The 12521-nt window shown below is 34.9% G+C and overlaps 1 protein-coding gene across 13 annotated transcripts in view; it reads left to right on the top strand.

Annotated features, from left to right (window-relative positions):
- The first annotated feature begins 7374 nt into the window (after positions 1-7374).
- The window catches only part of LOC124362831 (sodium/hydrogen exchanger 7), a 108620-nt gene continuing 103473 nt past the window's right edge, over positions 7375-12521 (top strand). For all 13 annotated transcript variants that reach the window (XR_006922502.1, XR_006922503.1, XR_006922504.1 and 10 more), the window contains exon 1: positions 7375-7761. The gene's annotated coding sequence lies outside the window, so the exon portion shown is untranslated. The remainder of the gene's footprint in view (positions 7762-12521) is intronic.

Genomic DNA, 12521 nt, shown 5'->3' with positions numbered 1-12521 from the left:
CTTTTAACTCTATTTCTCCCTTTCTTCAATAGAGACTGTATATGGGTTTTCAAAGGAGTATCTCTTAACCATTGCTTCTTACATGTTGGTTAACAGTTCAGCCTCAGGAAATTCCTGAGTTATTTTCATACGGCCTTCTGAGGAGGTAGTCTTTATCACCTTTGTATCCAGAAGCTTCATTGCGCTTAGAGCAGCTGTCTTCATCACCTCCGGCCCCAGAGGAGTGTATCCCAGGACTGCTTTAAGTGCCAGGGTTGAACAGGAGCACACTGTTCCTGTGACGCTTACGCAAGCTAGCCTTTGGGGACTCTGTAGCCTCTTGGCAGCTTTTTTTGCCTTACTTTTGGCCACCACACTAATGCAGCATATTGACCATTGGTTTTATAACGGTTTCATATATCCAGTAAATCATTTTGGGTTTCAATCTCCATTTCAATCCAAAGAGTCTTACAGACCCCAAGGCCTTTGTTACTTTAGATTTATGTTCTCAATATGCAGACGTGATATCCTAGTAAGTGTTCTCTCACTGTTGTTTGAGTCAGACAAAGAAGTTGTTCTTACCCTTCATAGATGATGTCCTTGGCCCTGCTAATGAACTCGAGAAACTCCCTAACTCAAATGGTCACTTGTGTGCTGTATGTGAGCATAAAAACACGAAAAAGAAAACCAACTTCTCTTGCCGTGGATGTAATTGTGGAGTTCACCCTAAGTCCTACCATCTGCTCGAACACTATGCCAGACCAGTTCGATAGGGAGGCCATAAACGCAGGGTGGATCTAGTGACTTGAGTGAAAGATGAAACTGTATATATTGTATATATGTAAATAAGGCAGGATTCAAATTTAGTATTTCATTTTATTTTTGTTTTTTACTTACATAAGTAAGAGGTCTGTCCAAAAAGTATCCGACCGCCGACCAGTAGGCGGCCGCAGCGTAACCGACCGGCTCGAACCTGTTATTGGAGGGGAGGGGTGAGCCTACTCCTTCCCATATTAGGCATTGAATACGATCCAGTCACTCAGTGAGTCACAGCGCTCTGTTCCGTACAGTACTGCCGTGTGTGTGCGTCGCATTTCAATATTACTGAACGTGTTGAGCAGCGCATTTGCATTAAATTTTGCCAAAAACTTGGCCATTCAGCATCAGAGAGATTACGATGATACGGAAAGTTTATGGTGACTTGTCTATGGGCGATACACAAATAAAAGAGTGGTTTAGGCGGTTTAAAAATGGCCGCATATCAGTGGAGAGTGATGACCGATCTGGCAGGCCTTCAACGGCCAGAAACGCTGAAAATGTTGAATGTGTTCGTGCAGCAATTAATGAAAACCGTCGATTGACTGTCCGAGAGCTGGAAGAAGATTTAGGAATACCAAAATCGTCAGTTTGTAACATTTTACACAAAGATTTAAAAATGAACCGTGTTTCGGCAAAATTTGTTCCTTGGCTGCTGACAGAAGACCAAAAGAACTGTCGACTTGAAATCGCACAGGACAATCTGGATTTGATAAAAAGTGACCCAGGGCTATTTAAAAGTAAGTTAAAAAAGCAAAGAGTAACAGCCGAAAAAAGCAAGACAATGTCGAAGCAATGTCAAGACAATGCTGACAGTTTTTTTTTTTTTACCAGGACGGCGTTGTTCATCAAGAATATGCTCCAAGAGGCCAGACAATGAATAAGGAGTATTATCTTGAGGTCATAAGGCGGCTACGAGATGCAGTGCGGAGGAAACGACCTGAACTGTGGACAAGCCGTGACTGGATCCTGCACCATGACAACGCGCCAGCTCATTCCTCAAATCTTATTCAGCGTTTTTTGGTCAAACACGACATCAACCAACTACGACAGCCTCCCTACAGTCCTGACATAGCGCCTTGTGACTTCTGGCTATTTCTGAAATTAAAAATTCCTTTGAAAGGAAAAAGATTTGACGATGTTGAACAAATAAAACAAAATGCGACAAAGGACCTGTTAGCCATTCCGCAAAATGAATTTAAGGAGTGTTTCTGGAAGTGGGAGGAGCGTTGGAATAAGGTAGTGGCTTGTGGAGGGGAGTACTTTGAAGGGGACGATTGCCGTTGCCACCGAGTAACGTCAGTTCATGCCAGACGTCAAGGTCGGATACTTTTTGGACACACCTCGTATAAATGCAGTCATAAGATTTTGTTTACCCATGAAAGATATAATTTCTTTAGTAATCAACCTATTTAAAAAAAGTAACTGCACGCTTTTTCATACAAATCCATGTAACAAATAAGTTTTGAAGTAAAAGTATAGGATAGCTATATATTATTGGAATTGGCGCAAAATTTAGAATAAGTTATACATTTACAGTTTTTATGTAAAACTAATTTCTAAGCAGTTGCAGACCGCCATATCAAACCATGATGATAACTAATAACCGATTTTGTAAGGGTTTACAAGATTAATTACGATTTTAATTATTAATTTTGAAATCTTAATTTTTAGTATGTTTTTTTTTAAGAGACATGCAAAAAATGTTGTATAAGAACAATTTTTTACTATCATTATTTTTTAAACAATGAGGAGTAAAAGTGGAGAAAGCTTAAATTTTAAACAGAGAGCAGTGTTTTTCTCCATATTTTTGGTTATCACAATCCACAAAAAATAGTTTTCTTCACTCTAATACATGAGTGAATACTACCCAAACAGTAAAAAACTGTTTCCGTATAGGTGTATGTATATTTTAATGTGGTAGTCGTTGGTAGTGAGATGATTAGCATGTGAGAGAGGTCGCCAGGACCTGGCTCCGTCAGGGATCTTCTTTAGAAAAACAAACTATAAATCAAGAAATTGGATGATACAGTAAATAGAGATTGGAAAACAAGGACATATATTGTATTGTATTGTATAAAGTTTACAGATATTCATGCTTCCCAAGAACAAGTGTTATTAAGTACAATTTTAAATTTTGTTTGAACACTGGAATGTACCTCAAATATGCCTAGTTCCACTTCAAAAATTTAGCACAGGGCTATGATAAGTTTTCATTAAGAAAGCTACAGGCTCCATCTTAATTCCTCCTTAAATAGTTGAAGTGTTGCTTTAATAGTTGGAGCTATGAGATCAAATATCATTGGATGATGCACAGAAATTCAAGTTATTTCATTAGTGTTTATAACAATTTTTTTCACTCTCTGATTCCAAGGCCTCAAAATTGCTATTTAACCCTTTGCAATCAGCATCTAGTTCATATGCTCTACCTATTACAATACTAGTGCATTTGGTGAAGACGAAGTTCAAAATATCGGAACGAGATAACATATCAGAGATCTAATTGAAAGGGATTGCATTTTCATCCTACAAATTCAAATAATTTTAAAACAGATCAACCTATAACTTAAATTACATGTTACTTGGTTCGTTTAAAATCAAATAATAAATAACCTACTGATAAAATTAAGCTAGTAAGCCTTGTAAATTATTTGAGAATGTAATTTAAATTTCAGTAATTTAATGAGCAGAAGGTCAAATACTGATATTTGAATTAGAATAAAAGTGACGTGCATAGTTACGCAAGCACAGAGTGGTGATGCAGAATACAGCCGACAACTGCTGTTGCACATGCGTGGCCCAGCGAGCTCAGAGAACAACCACCTGAGACAAAATCTGAAGTGAGCAAGAAATTAGTTCGACCCAGCAGGAATTACTTCTGGCTGGTTTATACCTTCTAGTTGAACCTACCACTGGGCACAGCAAAAATCTATGTGTCGCTTAATCTGGGCAACCTTACCACAAATGTTGAGATTCTGGGTTGCAAGGGTAATTCAATAGCTCTAGTCTACTGCAGGAGATGACTGTTGGAGTTGGTCTTGCTAGCCTCAACAAGGGTGTGCCACCCCTTGCCTGCTTTGACTGGAGAGGCTGGTTCAAAGCTGGCCTCCTCTTCTTCCTTAGGGACATGACTTGAGATTACTGCCCTAAATTCTTCCTCATGAATCTCGATAGGAGGTGGCCCCTACCCCCTGACCTTAACCATCCTGAATATCCTGTCACTTCAGAAGCAGTGCTAAGGTTCTTATAAGACTAAGTGCAATTTATAAGATTTTTGTCATAAGAGAACAAAAAAAAAAAAAATAAGTTGAGGCCACATTTATGGCCTCCCGATCACAAAGGGTTAAACTTAAAGTCCTATTATTCGAAAATGGATCAGGATATCAGAATGTCTTTCATTTTTGAAATTGCAGTGGAACCGCTCCATAAAATCAAACCATATGACGTAATGTGTGATTGAAATAATCCAAAGTAAATCACCCTCAAATATTCCACAGAGACAATCTCTCTTAATTTCCATAGCAAATAACTGACACGAGAAATTCATTTGCAGAGATTTTCAATATGGTTAGACCAAGTTAGCTTAGAGTCGACGAAGATACCCAACAGTTTCACTGATCTTGCATCATACCGAGTCTGATTTAAGCTAATACAAATATTTTGGGTTTTGTCTTCATTGCAGTGCATTTTGTTGGAAGAGAACCAATTTATTGCCTCATTTTGGGCTGTATTCATAATGGCCTGCAAATTATTACTTGAGAAAAGAGAGGTATCATCAGCATAAATTATGGAATCCACTTAAATTCCTTGGCAAGCCATTAATTATAACTGTAAAGAAAAAAGGACGTAGAACAGACCCTTGGGGGACTCCCAGATCCACATTTTGAACAGATGAATTAGACCCCTTAATTGAAACATACTGCTTCTGTTGGTTAAATAGGAATTAATAATTTTACATGAGTTTTCTGAGACACCATAGAATTTTAATTTCTTCAAGATAGAAGCAAAAGGAACACAATCAAATGCCTTGCTCAAATCCAATAGTGAAAGGGCTACTGATTTTCCGTTTTCTAATGCATCAAGAATGTGATTTATAATTTCCATAATAGCAGATGTAGTTGATCTACCTTTTTGAAAGCCGAATTGAGATTCTGAAATAAGATTGTATTGGCTGAAATGTGATGAAAGTTGATCATGCATTAGTGACTAATATTTTTGAGAAAATCAGAACAATGGATATTGGACGATAGTTTTCGGACAAAAGTTTATCATCTCTTTTATAAATTTGGATGACCTTGGATATTTTAAAGGAGTCAGAAAAGTAACCAGTATCCAGACATTTACTGAAGATGAATGCTTGTGATTCCTTTTTGTATTGAATTGTGTTTTTACTATGAAATTAGGCAACCAATAATTCCTAAGTATGGTTGTCCATACTTTTGGAATTAGACAACCTTGAGACTACCCTGACAATATTATTAGGGCTGATTGGTGGGGGGGGGGGGGGGTGGGGGGGGGGGGGGGTGGGGGGGGGGGGGGGTGGGGGGGGGGGGGGGTGGGGGGGGGGGGGGGTGGGGGGGGGGGGGGGTGCTCTACAAGAAAATCGAAACACTCGAATCACAAGCACAGTTCACTCTCAGACATCAGCTGAGCCTGCAACAGCACCGTCTGCGATGGAGAAACCTCTTATATAGACTTTTGAACATTACGTCGGAGGCTCGTGAAGTACAGCAATAACCAGTGCAGTACCGGACTGTCATACTATAACTTGTGAAATTACCTTAAAATCTTTTATTTACTACTAAATACAATATAGGTATCCTATAGAATAATTATATAACAATTTTATAACTAAAACGTTGTTATTTATGGTTAGAGTTATTTTCATTATACTATTATGGTTATACTGTATATTGTGTGTATGGTTTATCTTTTCGTTTTAATTTGCAAGGTAAAACATAAAGAAAGGCAAAAGGTGTGCATAATGTGTTGTTTTAAATTTGAATGTGATTTGTAAATTGTATATGCAGATTCCCAAAATTTAGTTTGGATCCTAGAAAACAGGCTGTATTATGTAGGACGCTTATCGCCCTAATAAATTAACTTTTAATTTTCAGTTTAGCGATTTAAAACATAAAATTATTGTAGATTAGTTTTCCCATCACCGTTTAATAACAAAGAAATGATTGGACATACACAAAATAGTAATGTTATCAGCAAATTTTGAAATATAATTTCAACCATCAATTATAGTTTAAGACGTCTTCGTAGCTTCGTCATATTTTAAGGTGGGTATTAATGGTAGTAAGTGTTATGAAAATAATAGTTGGGGGGGGGGGGGGGGGTTTGATGTAGTTATGAGCTTAAATCAACTATTTTAATAAATTAATAAACCAACAACCAAATATATTCAAGGATATTCTACAATGGAATCCACCTCGAGAATTCGGTATTTACTGTATTCTTAAAATACAACTTTCAATACGACAACAAAATTAAACAATAATATAAAAAATACAGCATGATTTGTGTAAGAAAATGTACGTTGAATTGATCTAACATAGAGTTAAATAATATGGATCATTGCATACATAATGGTTCTATTCTTATTGATAATCATAATTCTCTTCAAGAAATCATGTTTTATAAAATATTTTAATATATTTCCTAATTTTGTTCACATACCTAAAATCTGGCCTTTCTAGCTTTAACAACTTATTTTTTATTGTAAAAAGTAAATGAAAATAGAAAATCTTGTTTTTGTTTGCTGGTTACAAATCCTAGCACCGAATTGTATGGAAATTGTAAGATTCGTGATGTTTGAAATGTGGATTGGTGACAAGGCTTATAATAAGAGATAACCATAATATTTTTAAATTTATGTTGTACTCATATAAAGCAGTAATAAAAATATACTGTATACTAGATTATTTTGAAACAGAATTAATTTATTGTTGTTTGGAATAAATTCAAAGTTTGGGCTCAAAGTATTGATTATTTTAATTTAGTAAAATAAAAATATTGTAACCGTTTAAAGATTATTTACGTCCTCAACTAGTTTAGTTTTCAAAATGGCGTTTTAAAATAACGTACGTCAATAATGTCTTTTTGCAGAAGGTGGTCCATTCACTAATGGCAGAAGGAGGTCATTCGCTAACAGTATACTGGATTTGATTATATCAATCATTTTTAAGGGAAAACTATTCAAACCCTTACGCAGATTTTATTACATCTCTGAGTTGGGACTCGATTCTATGATTTTTCAGTGAGAGAAGCCGCAGCCTTATACTACTACCTTATACTACTAACTGTAGCAAAGGACAGTTTTGATGAAGGTTTTAATAATAAACGAAACGCAAATGTAATTACATTAATTTGAACCTAAGTAAAAAGTTATTTCAATGCTATACGATGATGTTTAACTTACTAAGAAACTCAATTTTTGCCCTTCGATATAAACTATAACAAAGTGTATTCATATGAGGTCATATTTTGTAATGTAAATTTCACCTCTCTGCTCAACAGCTGGACTGAAATTTTTGTAATTTGAATTTTGTGTTTGTTTTGTTTGAGCTCTTGATTGGTGGAACTTGTCTGTCTTGAGAATAGGATTGATTATCTCAACAATTTCTTAGAGGAAAACAGTGAACTTTAGTGATAGGGTACGGTCAGGAGCAATTTGAAAAATGAGTGTTATTTATTAGTGGTGATAAAGAAAATATAATAATGTATAGCCCAAACTTTACAGTTTTATTTTATTTTATGCGTATTATCAAGTGTTAATCTAGCAAATAGTGCATCAACTGATATAGAGCTTGATGCAAAGGCACAACTAACACATCGTTTGGACAGCCTTAACCTGTTTATTGTATACATTTTTATTAATTTTAACAGTTCTTACAATATGGTTGTTCAAACACCGAAGATTGAGATTTCTTCACGAAACAGGCCTTGCAGTGATATATGGCAAGTACAAAACTTGTATGTTTAAAATAGGCTAAGTACTATTTTGTTCCTGTATGATAAGCTACTTTTGTGTTCCATTCTAAAGGAGTAGGTCTAAGGTTATACAATTTTTAATCTTTTGGGGACCAGGCTATTTTGGCATTTGTGTTTGTTTATATTATGTCTATTTATGGTGAATACTATAGGAAAATGACCAGAGCATAAGTGGTAGCCTATGAGTTAGTTTTAGAAGAATTATTAGTGGTTACCTTTTTTAATGAAATTATATCATTGAATACTTAACTACAGAACTAGTTTTTCGCCCTCCATCTAGACAGATGGAGTCTACTGTTCTTGCAATCTAGGCTACTATAACTGGACAGGAAAGTGACTCCATCAAATCCAAAGTAGCCTAACAGTCAACTTCAGAGAACTTAAAGAAATAGCTTGGTATTTATTTACATTAGCGTGACCATGGAAAATGGACTTTTCTTTCAGAGGTTGGGAATTTATAGCCAAGTATTATTATCACAGGTGCATATGAACTGGGGGGAAAGTATATTATTGTATTATATTGATGCCTTTCGGACATTATTGTGTTAAGGAGCAGGGGCATCACGTGATCTGGGATTCGACTTTTGCAAGCTCGAGTTAAATTTTTTTTCTAAAAGAGCAAGCATGCACAGCGGGCAGGCATCGTTGACAGGATTAACGTATTTCAGTAACTTATCACTTACCTTAATGGATAGTGTTGCCAGAGGTACGATAATTATCGTAAAGGTACGATCATTTCATTGATTTTATGCGCCGGTAAGATACACGATGGGTAGTTATTATCGTACCATGAAAGATTTTTGACAAATTTATACAAGTAACAAACCAAAAGTTAATTGTAACATAATTTATTATACGAACATAACATACTTTTTCATTAAATGTGTTTGGTACGATTATTTTATATGAAAGTACGATAATTTCTCGTTGTTGGTATGATAATCGGTTTTTTAAATCTGGCTATACTGAGTTTGAGCAGACACGGAGTTATAGGAAACTGTCAAAAACGGAGTTTTCAGAGGATTTAAAAAAAATCGTAGTTCCTTCGATTTTCGTTGCCGACAAGTTTTTTCTTCAATATTGTTTTCAGGAAAAGAAAATGAACATACCTTTCCATGGTCACGGTTAATGTAAATTTGATACCAATAGCTTTACTAGGTGGTAAAATATGATTTTTTTGGCATCTAACATAGTGGACTGGTACCAAAAAACTAATACAAAGTCAATTGTGAGAGGAGCAAGTATGGTTCAGAGCTAAAAAGAAAGGTCATTGTGGTCTTAATATTTCAGTAAATATGTACTGAATTCTAATTTCTTTGAAAAATCTGAGTTTGGGCTCTTACAACATTGTGACTGATGTACTTTATTCCAAAAACCAAACAAACTATAAATTTTAATTGTTGAGTGCAGTTCGGATTTACACAGCCCATCAAGAAGTACAATATCTAACTAGCTCTTGTTAAGTGGGAGGTTGGTACTTTGGGATTATACCGACCACACCCAGACATGAATCGTTATTTGACATTTTGCTTCTACTGATTACTAGATTAGCGTATAGAACAATATTTCGTCAATATAAAACAGGAATTGTCTTATCGCAAACCCCTCCCCATCCTCAGACAGAGGTCAAAGTCGAGCGGTCTAGTAGATAACGTGATTGCAGAGTCTCGCCGCCCCGTTCAGCTGGTTCTTCGCTTTGTTGTACTTCCGTGTTTTACCTCTACATTTCTCTAAAACACACAAAAATTCAACAAAAACAAACATTACTAAACTCTTTATTGAAAAAACACTTAAAACTTGTTTTTATTCTTGATCACACTCCGCCACCCCAAAATGCGAGTGCCTGCCGAAGCCCGCGCTGATGTCGACGAAAGAAAAACATCCCTCGAGATAGTACCTATCAGTAAAATATCAAATTCTAGAGGGGCTGATCAGAAATGTAAATTTAATTGTAGTGGAAAGGCAATTAATGTGCCGTGCAAATCATGTGATGCCGCGCGGCCCGTAATCGGGATTCTCGAGAAAGATAAGATAACAGCGACAACGATACCGATCACAATACCTGGAAACACTGGTAAGTTTGTAATTTTATAATTAAACAGTTGTTTTTTTCGTTCTATCATGTTTGTTTCTATAAATTTATATTTTTGTGTTCTTCATACTGGTGTGGTCGGTATAATCCCAAAACCTCCCGGGTTTGTTATTTTGTATGGAGTAATGATCAGTGTAATAGGGAAGTTAAGCTTGGAGGTCCTTAAGTTGTCGTGGAAGTTGATGAATGTAAAATAAGAATTTTAATAACAATGTAACAAAGGGAGGTTGGTAGAAGCAATATAGACAGTACAGTAGGTTTAATTGTAACTATACAAAAAGATCAAAAATGTGATGGTAGATTCAGAATTAAGGTGTGGAAGACATATTTTGGGACTGAATGAATGAAGGGTGGGGGTTTGTACATTTTCCTATCAATCGTAGGAAATAATTTTTAGATCTGGCAACTGGTGTTAACACTTAGACACCAGTTATCTTACTTTGACAGTCATAAGCTCGTGGAGGACCATGAAACAAAGATTGAAAAGTAGCATACCAGCTGCTTGCAGATCATCTATTTAATTATACAGAAAAGATGTACGGTTTTCTGGAGAGGATGCATTCAATCATTTTTGACAGCGGAAGTAAATGTTACCCAGGAGAAAATACCCGCGAATTTCCAATTTTATACTCTAAATGTTGTTATTACCATTTCTTTTTCTATTCCAAATGTTTATGTTATAATTTCTTCGAGTTTTTCATATTTTTGTACTAATTGTTCATTTGATTGTTATGGTTCATTTATTATTATTTAAGACATTGTCACTGTATAGTCTATATATTGAATTCGTTATTTTAATTTCAAACATATGATTGTTATTGAGGACTACAGGTAAGGTGATATTGATTGACTAGATTGATTGTGTAATATTCGATATAGAAATATTATGTATCCATAATTATACTAATTGATATATAAAATCGGGTCCACTTATCTTACTTTGATCCTTTACTTTATAATAAAGTAAACAACTTTCATGAACAATGTCCTTTTTTTACTTTGAAGAATTAGGCCTTGGGAGTTGATAATCATTGCTCATTGATTAGTTTTTGTCTGATGATATAACCTTTGAAAAAAAACGGTTAATGATCTTTTATTTTATCATAACATTCTGAAAATTACATGTTGAAATTTATTTCTATAATTATTATAATTCTCTAACTACTAAAATTGGAAGTCTTCTCTTTTTGTCAATCAAATATATCCAACCTGATGGAGAAAACACGTTTTAAATTTCACAATTTTTGAAAAGTTTGTGAATGGAAAATACTCTTCTAGTTCTCAATTTTTTTTTCATCTGAGAGAGCATTTCACTCTGGTATAAGTTTACACAGAACTTCTGCTAGTAATGTCCTTCCATCAAGAAGTTCATCCATCTCCACAGTCTTAGGAACTATTATTATATAGGCAAATTTAACTTGGTTCCAATTCGTGTCAGGTTACATCGCTTTCCAAACTTATCCAAGATAATGTATTTGTCTTGTTGAAGGAAGTTATCCACAGTTTCAAATAATTGAGGGACTTATAAAAGTTAGAAATAGTTTCATTGAATATTGCTCCATCAAAGTTTTCATCTCCATTCAGTTTGTTGAGAAGCTGTTTTGCTGCAAAACGGCATAAACATGCCATTATTTTTCTCCTCTAGCTTTGAAATCAATTGTGAATAGGCTTGATAAACTTCAAAAACATTTAAAAAAGTGTTCTGAAACATTTGCAGGGTTTTAAGGATGAACATAAAGTAAAAGTCATTGGCAGGGTCATTAAAGAAGTCTGCCAACAATTTTGGCAGTTTTCTTTTGTTTCAAAATATAATTTCAAAGTAAGAAACTCAGTCAGAATTGTCTCCAGAGCTGGCTTTAGGCTTAAGAACCCAGTACTACCATGAAATAAGAGTCTTTTAAACTCTACATTTGTGTTCTTTCAAGTTTGCCACTCTAACATTGGGGCTAGACTTTAATAAGTGGCCAAAACTTGTTATGTGGTTATTTTTATCAAATAGTTTGATTGTTTGTATCCTAAGGAATAGTTCGATATTACATTTTATTTAACTTAGTTTATGATTTCAACTTATTAGTTATAGGCTAGTAATTTTAATATAAACAATAAACAGCAAGAAGTAACTATTATTTTGAGACTTTGAAAATGGTGGTGAATATGAGGAAAATATGTGAGATATATCTCACAAGTGATGAGATTTGTTAAGTGGCTTCAACATGTAGGTTTGGCTCCTGACAACCCATGGGGAGAATTCTTTCCTCCATTTCACAAAAGCGGTTAAGTTACTTATTGATATCAAGTTGGGCAAGTTATAAATATTGTAAGGTTTCTTTGACATCTAAGTCTAGGCCATAGTTGGTTTTGTTGTTTTGTATTGTTAAGTTTATGTTTTAAAAAAAATTGTAATGTACGAGATTCTTCTTGTTTATGGTATTTAATATAACTTATTGTGTACCATTTTTACATATCGAAGTTGAATCATATATTGAATTGTTCAACAGTAGCAATCGAATAACGAGTGTATGCCGCTTATTAAAGTCTCCCCTAACATTGTATCAGTAAAAGAATTTATACAATTCAACCACCATTATAAGGTAAACTGTCACAAGCTCCCTGAATGGTATTGTTTACAATGTGA

The sequence above is a fragment of the Homalodisca vitripennis genome, chromosome 5 (genome assembly GCF_021130785.1).
Source record: "Homalodisca vitripennis isolate AUS2020 chromosome 5, UT_GWSS_2.1, whole genome shotgun sequence".
Taxonomy (NCBI): domain Eukaryota; kingdom Metazoa; phylum Arthropoda; class Insecta; order Hemiptera; family Cicadellidae; genus Homalodisca; species Homalodisca vitripennis.
Note: the sequence above shows the minus strand (reverse complement) of the source record. Positions and strands in the feature narration are given on the sequence as shown.